We start from the raw sequence: 8,500 nt of genomic DNA on the forward strand, positions 1-8,500 counted from the left end.
CCTCCTCTTCTCCTGGGATGACCAAGTGAATCCTGAATTTTCCTCACAGCTATTTGCTATTTGACACTGGATTAACCACAGTATGGGCACTGACTGACTCTGCTGCCCTGATAGAGGGGCCTTTTCCCCTTTACTCTGCGAAGAAAAAAGGTTTTCCTCACACAGTGCTCTTAGAGAAGGAGAGACATGGAGAGAAACTGCATCCAGGGAGGTTCCTCTGTGATGTCTTTTCAGCCAAAGGTGTCCTTTTCCCACTTAACTCCCTCAAGGGAAGGGATGGGATGAATGCTGGGATAAATCCTGAGTTGCTGCAGTGGTTAAAACAGTCTTGGAATCCCAGATTTTAGGTTGGGAAAGACCTTCAGGTTGTTGAGTTCCACCAATCCCAGGTGAGTGTGTGCTGCTGCTCCTCTGGGGCTGCACCACCCCCTGTCCCTGAAATGTTTGTGCACAGAAAACCCCACGAGGGGAACACAAACAAGAGAAAATGCTGCTTTCCAGGGCTTTCAATCAGTGCAGCTCTCCAAAAAAAGCAGGAGCATCTCCCAAGTCCCAGGGCTCCACCAGCCCAGGCCCCTGCAGGGCTGCAGACCCTGACTTTGGTCCCACAGGAGTGGGAGCAGTGTCTGATGGAATAAATCTGACAGAAATCTGGTCTTTTTGACTCAATTCCTCCATGGATCCCATCCTTCCAGGTCTGTGAGCACTACAGCAGGATACCCAGTGTCTGGTTTCTGAAATAGCTCCCTTCTATAATTAGTTTTTTTTAATCTGTGTCTTTTTCAAATACTCTCTGATATCCTCTTTCCCTCACATTACTGACTTTTGAAAGCAGATAAACACACTCCCAGCCAATTTGTTATTTCCTTATCTTTTAAAATAACACACTGTAGAGCTTGTAGTCCTCTGAGTGTGGTAAAGCTTCAGCAAAACTTTTTTTAAAATTTAAGTCTGGGCCATCTTTCAAGAATGAGATGTACACAGTAATGTGACTTCTTAGAGTTGTGTTTTAAGCCATAAAAATAAATATGCAGTCTCAGAGATGCAGAAAATAAAAAGATATTTTTGTAACCTCAGCATGTTTTGTAAATTGATATATTTTTTTTTGCAAATCTTGGTTTTCTGTGTACCTGGTGGCCACGATTTCAGAGTTGAACAGCAGTGCTGAGTGCAGCCAGGCAGCATATGCCACGTGTAATTTTTTAATTTCCTGGTAGCAGCAATTCTTACAGGCACAATAGCAGGTTTGTTTATTTTTTGTTCTTCATCAAGCCTTTTATTAACATTGTTAGATCTCCTGAGTGCACCTGGCTGGGCAGTGACTGAGCATAATGGCATCTTTGCCCTGGGCTCTTGGAGACAGTGCATATGGATGGGGAAGGCAGCAGATAATATGGATGCAAATTTCAAATTACTGCTTTTATCCCCCAGGCACTGAAGGAGGAAAAATCTCAAGGAAATCGGGAGAACAATGTGGCTTTGAGTTTCTGCTCAGGGTATAGACTTGAAAACCCCACTCGTGGTCCTTGCTGGGCTGTCCTTTACAAACTAATGTAACATGAATGAATTTCAGTGAGGGGAACCTGCACTCTGTGACTGAAAGCTCAGGCCCAGAGCTGGGTTTGCCAGGCAGAGCCTGAGGAAGAGCCTGCACAGGATCAGGACAGCAGAAATCCAACCCATGGTCCTGCTGCCGAGCCCCTGGCACAGAACTCCCTCATTTGGATTAATCAGGGTGAAGAGGAGCCAACCTTAATGAACCAAGGGAGGCATTTTCAGCATTTGACTCAGGTTCTCTTGCCTACAGAACCACTCATATGGAAAAAGCAACTGTCTTTTCCTATTTATGTACTTTTGCCTTATCCTACTGGAGTTTTCTTTTTTTCTCTGAAGGGTTTCACACTGATAATGCCCCACGGGACAGAGCTGGTGTGACTCCAGCAGTTCACTGCTCTTCAGCCTCTGAAAGTAAAACACAAACTGAACCTTCTGAGCTGATTTCTCAGGTTTTGCACTTCCCAAGGCACAGTCTTCCCTGGAGCAGCAGTGTCCATTCCTTTAGTACAGTAAGTGCTGCAGAAATCTCTCATCCTGCTATTCCTCCACTACCATGAAAGAGAAATAAGCTTTGGCTTTAGGCACCTTTTGAAAATCAATGCCATCACTACTGGCAATGGATTTTCTTGCTCCTTTTTTCACAGATCCATGCCCATCTCCTGGAGGATGCCCCACTCTCATTCACATCTGAGGTTTCTTCCAAGCTTCAGAACCTGTGTCAGTCTGGTGATCAGCTGGAAGAGAGAATTAATTAAATTGGATTGCTAGAATGAATTCCACAATACCCTGGGAAGTCTGATATTTGTAATCAACTATGGAACTGTTGCTAGGACACTGGAATTGATTTTTTGGAAAAAAGATCTATTCAAATATTTGCCTGTCTAAAGCTATGAATCCAAGATATACAAAAGTTAACTGTGAAAATTTTTTAGTGCTTTCATTTATAATATATTAACTCCTGACTCAGAAAACATATGGAAAAGCCCACAAGAATCTACTACTACATATGTAAGATATATTCCTAAAGAGAAACAAATTATAGCTGATGAATTGTTAATTCCATGACCATTTCCCTCTGCTGCCCTACCCGAGCAGCAAGGACACACAGAAGACAATTAATATCTATTAACAATGTTAGATTTAGTTTGCACATCTGACAGTAACATCATCCCCCACAGCACAAAAAGATTTATAACATTGAAATATAAAGGACTTGGTGATGGAGCTTGTACCCCCTTAACCAGAGAAACTGTCCCAAAGTTCAGTGTTTACTCTCAGTTTTACCAAGTTCTTTTTCTCAGTTTCCACCTGTGGCCCCATGACAAACCCTGAGCAGTTCTACTTGCTCTGCAGAGCTCAACTTCAATTACTTTCAGAAAGTTTTCTCATCCTTAATTGTCATTTATCCAAGTTATTATTGTTTAATCCTTTAATCTCTTGTCAATCATGACAATCTTCCCCTCTGTTTTTCTCTTCACAATGTTCAACCACCCCAGCAGTGACAGACAGAGCCCAGCATGGCTGTGGTGCACACAGGGAAACCTTTTCTGCTGGGAATCATCTCAGAATGTGTCTTCTCAGCTGTGCTCAGCAGACTCTGCATTGCTCTGTCCATAGTATTCCAATGGTTGAATTTTACTACATTTTAGAGGTAACATCCATTTTCTTCATTAGTATTTTGTCTTCAGTTCCAATACATTTCCTTTGCTTTCATTGTCTGATAGAGACTTTGGGGTAGAGAAGCTGGAGGTGTAGAGAAATCCACAATGATGAGGTGCAACTAAAGGAGTCAGAAGAAAAGACCACATTATCCACATGGCTTTATTTCTAAACTTATTTTTAGCTGTCAGAAAGTTGGTTGTACAGAAAGTGATTCCCAAACCCTTATTTAATTCTTCAGCTCTGCTTCTTCATCACTTTTTTCCCCTGTTCTTATTCCATTAATGAGATCCTAAAGAAGATTTGGTGAGGATTGTGTAATTTAAATTGTTCTCTATTCCTAGCACATTATTTCTCTCTTCTGAGCTGCCATGGGGTCTGTCTTAGCTTCAGCAGATTCTATTCACTGTGATACAACTGAGTCCATCAGCGATGAATGTTTTGTTCTCATTGTTATAAATCTCCAATAAATCCATTTCACACAGAACTAGGACACTTTCAAATACCTGACATTGTCACTTTTAGCCTTCAATGTACAAAAAGACATAATAATAGTGCAGTGGCTGCTGCTGGTCAAACCCACATCCCTTTTCTCTTGCCTTACCCGAGCTCCAACCCCTCTAAACCGTGACTGCAAGGGATGTGATGGGTGTTGGGAAGGATGGCTGATGACCCTGAGAAAAATGCAATTTATTGTCAATTGTCCATTCTAATCTGTGGGAAAAACAAAATCATTTTCTTGAAATGCTGTGTGAAAAAAACAAGTTTTGGCCCCAAAGATTCGGAACATAATCTGAGCACTCGCTTCGCTCTTCCCTCGCAGCGCCGATGAGCCCCCAGAGTGCTCATAAATATTGGCAGAGCAGGGGAGGCAGGGCTCTGCCAGCTTTTTTCCTGCTGAATTGGAGGGAGTGTTTTTAACACAGCGATACATAACAACGCCCTTAATGCTGTTCCTTGGAACTTGGGCCTGAAATCCTGCTTCAACTCACTGAGGTCCTAGGACATGGAGATCAGCTGGAGATATTGCTGCCAAAAAATAGTTAATGCATGTGCTGGTAGACCCCAGGAAGGGGGGCCTCTGCATTTCAAACAGCTGCTCTTCAACTGGAGCAGGAGGAGAGGGGAAAAAAGAGGTTTTGCACTTTCCAGTTTTATTCACTTTTGTTCCACATACATCAGTGAGATTTGCATTTAAATGTAGAGTTCAAGGTACCAGAGTTCTAAAATTCCCATAAACCCAGTTTTTGTGTCTGTACCAAGCTCTGCTCAGACTGAGATGTACATGGAGGAATGTAGCTGACACACACTGCAGACACATCCTCCTAAGGCATCACAGAAGGCTTTGCTTTCAATAATTAATTCATGGCCAGCTCATTATTACATTGAAATCTAAAACGTCATTTCAGCTTGATTCAGACTGATTTTTACCTCTTTTTCTGGACTCTTTCCAGATTAACACTAGGGTTATTGAAAGAGAAGCCCTGTGAGTGAAGAAATGAGATGGAAGTGGAGATACAGAACTCATTTTATCCCTATGGTTGTCAGTCCCAACTTCTGATCTTCTCAACCCCTGATCTCCTTCCCAGCCATCATTTGACTTGTCAAGTGTGTTCCTGACATTTGTAGCAGGGCACAGTTTGCTTCCTTACACTTTCTGCTAGGACTCCACATATTCTGGGATACCTGGAGAGAGCAGAGGCCGTGGCTGCACCGCACCACAGATGACAGCTGGATCCTGAGCACACTGAGTGCACGTTTGTGAGATGCTGCTCACGTAGAAACAGCACAAATCCCAGCCCAGACCTGGATCCTCAGCACATCAAATCACAACTTGTATGTCTAAAGCACTGGACTTCTCAGGCTTGCTGTGCTGTTCAGGACCACGGCCCACACATGGAATATTATCCTGTTTTTTATCCTTCTAGTTTGCTCGAAGTTCTTTCTCCTAACAAAACTTTTTCATCCCAAATTGAAACCACGGCTAGTGCAGCCTTCTGAACCTCTAATGAGATGTGGCTGTGGGAATCCTCAAGACCAGTGAGTTTGAATCTTAAAACATATTTGTGTTTATGTAGAGGAAATATGAGAAAGCATATTTTGACTAATGGTATCACCCCAGAGAGAAACACACTTGTTATAAATATGTTCCATTGCAGTTGCTGGAAATCTAACAAAATTGCCATAAACAGGACTTACATCAATGTTTCTGCTTGACCTTTCTGGGAGAATAAAAGTACCTTCTGGGAATGCAAAACAAATGAATTTTTTGGAAACAAAATGAGTAACACAGCCCTTCCTCTTTATAAAATGGAGCCCTGATATAGCTGCTGCTTAGTAACAGCTCCTCCAAACGATCCATAAAACACCAGATGTAAAGGTGCGCACGTGTGCGGCTCCACTCCAGGCCCTGCTGCAAAACTCACAAACACTCACGCTGAGGGCAGAAGAATTGGAGATTTTAGATGAATAGCAGTTTCCAAATGAGAACCATACCCTTGCAGCCAAGGATAAGCTGTGCAATCACCTCCCCTGCCGTGGGTTCTGCTGGGTGATGTGGTGGAGCTGTGATGCTGTTGCATCCCATCTCCCAGTTAGCTCTCTTCTGCATTTTCCCCTTAGGGAAAAGATGTCCTGTCTGGCACTGAAAACCTGCTAGAAATAGTGTGATAAAAACCCACACGTTTAGAGAATGTGGTTAACCTACAAAAACAACTATCAGCACCAGAAAAATGGAATATATTTAATAGGACCAGACGGGTACTGAGATACTTAATGCAAATAATAGTCAGTGTTTCTGCCCATAATTAAATATCACAGATAAATGTAAATGCAGAACTGAACTAGCACTAAGAAAATTGCACTTTTCCCCTTCAGGCATTATTCCAAATAACCTGTTAAATTGAATTAATTATCATGATCCATAGAATCTTGAGTTGGAAAGGACCCACAAGGATCATCAAGTCCAACCCCAGGGATCCAAATTAAAGTACTTTATAATATCTTACACAAATAGCTAAAAAGACTCTTTAGCACTGCTACCAAATCCCATTTTTTATACCCATTGCTGGCAGCAGATGCAGAATGTTCACATAAGGAATGCCATTAGCCTACAAGTGTAACAAAGCTCCTCATCTCTGTAGCCAGTGGCCACTGAAGCACTTTGGTCCCTTCCTCAGCTCCTCTCATTGGTGAAATAAGAAACTTGAATCCTTCTTTGCAAAATAAAGTCCCTCATACAGTTTCTTCTAAAGAAAGGAAATAATTTAAACCCAATGATGCATCTGTTACCCAACAATCACCAAAAAAATTATACTGAGATCACCATGTTTGCCTTGCAGAGCCTGACAAAGCAGAGTGAGCAACTCCCAGCCCTGCTCCCAAACCATCCTGAGCAGATCCTGCTCTGGCAGGGCAGGTTCAGAGCATCCTGAGCAGATCCTGCTCTGGCAGGGCAGGTTTGCAGCCAGCCCAGAGCACCCTGGGCAGATCCTGCTGTGGCAGGTGGTTCAGGAGACACCGGCAGATCTGCTTTGCAGGGCAGGTCAGCATCCTGGGCAGATCCGCTCTGGCAGGGCAGGTTCAAGTCCTGAAAGCAGATCCTGCTGCGGCAGGGCAGGTTCAGAGCACCCTGGGCAGATCCTGCTCTGGCAGGGCAGGTTTCTAGACCAGCCCAGAGCCTGCAGCCGCCTGGCACAGCACCAGCCAGGCCCCCCCCCCGCCTCTACCTTGGCTGTTCCTTGGTGCCTGCTCCAGCTGCAGCAGGCAGAGCCAAAGGCTGAATCTCACCCCTCCAGAGTAAAATCCCATCCTTCCCACAAGTCATGCCCTGGTGAGGGGTGTTCACAGCAGTGCTTGTGCAACCCCTACCCAACCCACACTGTTCAGATTTTCCAAAGCCATCAGTAGATAGAGTCATTCCTGCTCACCCCATCCTACAGCTCTCCTCTCCTTCCTCTCTCTCTGCACATCCACATGTTAAAATTAAGTGGGACTTAACAGGTCCATAAGTGGGATATACCCAAGTGTTTCCAATTTACCCTCAGTGAACTTGAATGGAAAACATTTGAAAATGAAATTCTGGGTGAAATCGCACAGCATTGCTGCAGCATATGGAGTCAATTTCAAATAGCACTTTGATAATGTCATGATCTGTTAGAAAGTGTTCACCTTATACCAAAGCTATTACAAACCCAGTTGCCTCACTCAGAGTATCTTCATCTTATGATCCATAAGAAAGCTATTTAGTGGATTGTGAAATATGAACTTCGGCCAGAGCTAATTTAAGAGAGATCGTTACACTTGTGATGGTGCAGCTTGTTTCTTCTGTGAGTTTTATATTATTCAACTGTTCACAGCTAGTAAATTCACATCTAATAAGCTGCAAAAGTTATCAGATGAAGCACAGCCCATTGTAATCCCCACATGAAGCAAATAGCTGATAAAAAAATTAGTTCCAGCATGTGTTACAAATATTTTTGCAAACAGCATCTGATAAAGGAATTGGCTTTATTAGCAGCTAACTCCTTCACACAATGGAGAAAATGCAGAAATGTGTTCTATCTCTACAGGCCACAGCATTTCTCAAGCACTGATGAGGGAAAAAAATAGACTTAACTGGAAACAAAAGCACAAATAGCCCACATCTCCTGGCAGGCACAGACCTTGGCACTGGGAATGCAGCGGTGGGAATGTGCTGAAATACAAGGGATTTGCAGGATGTAAGGCACAGGCAAAAAGGCATTTGTGTTATGACAACTTTGTCAAAGAAAGTAGTAAATTTACACCCCACTTTTTGAGACAAAGTAAAATCCAGTGACCCCCACCAAGAGTCCAAATGACTCCTGCTTCTGTCCAAGGGCTGGCCCAGGATCCAGGGCAGATGGAAACACAGATCTGTGCTGGGGCTGGGCTGTCCCTTCTGCCCAGGGCAGGGAGGGTGGTGTGGAGCTGGGACTTGCCTGTGCTCCTCAGGAGATCCTCCAGTGTGTAAACAGCTCTTCAGAGACCCCAGAGCAGCAACAGCAACAACAAGGGCTTTACCCAGAGGTCCTGGGATCATGCCCCAGGAAGGATGCTCAAGGATGGATCTGAGAAAGACTAAACCACTCAGAAGAGCAGAGTGTCCAGCAGTTGTCTGGGGCTAAAGGTGTCTTAGAAACATCCACCATACGCAGGGATTGCTCCAAGCACTGAGCAGATTCAGGGAAAGGCACCAGGTATGTGTAGAGAATGAGCACTGAACTATCAGTGCTGAGTCCTGGGAACTTCACGCAGTTTTTCT

General features: G+C 43.8%; 1 long non-coding RNA gene across 2 annotated transcripts; it reads left to right on the forward strand.

Moving 5' to 3' along the window:
- Nucleotides 1-229: 229 nt before the first annotated feature.
- Nucleotides 230-3,051, forward strand: LOC135447882 (uncharacterized). 2 transcript variants are annotated; one of them, XR_010440342.1, is made up of 3 exons: nucleotides 230-389; nucleotides 1,894-2,066; nucleotides 2,202-3,051. It is a non-coding gene; the product is annotated as an uncharacterized LOC135447882 (long non-coding RNA). The 2 variants fall into 2 exon arrangements; XR_010440343.1 differs by lacking the exon at nucleotides 230-389 and adding an exon at nucleotides 1,139-1,244.
- Nucleotides 3,052-8,500: the final 5,449 nt, after the last annotated feature.

This window comes from Zonotrichia leucophrys, chromosome 4A (genome assembly GCF_028769735.1).
Source record: "Zonotrichia leucophrys gambelii isolate GWCS_2022_RI chromosome 4A, RI_Zleu_2.0, whole genome shotgun sequence".
Taxonomy (NCBI): Eukaryota; Metazoa; Chordata; class Aves; order Passeriformes; family Passerellidae; genus Zonotrichia; species Zonotrichia leucophrys.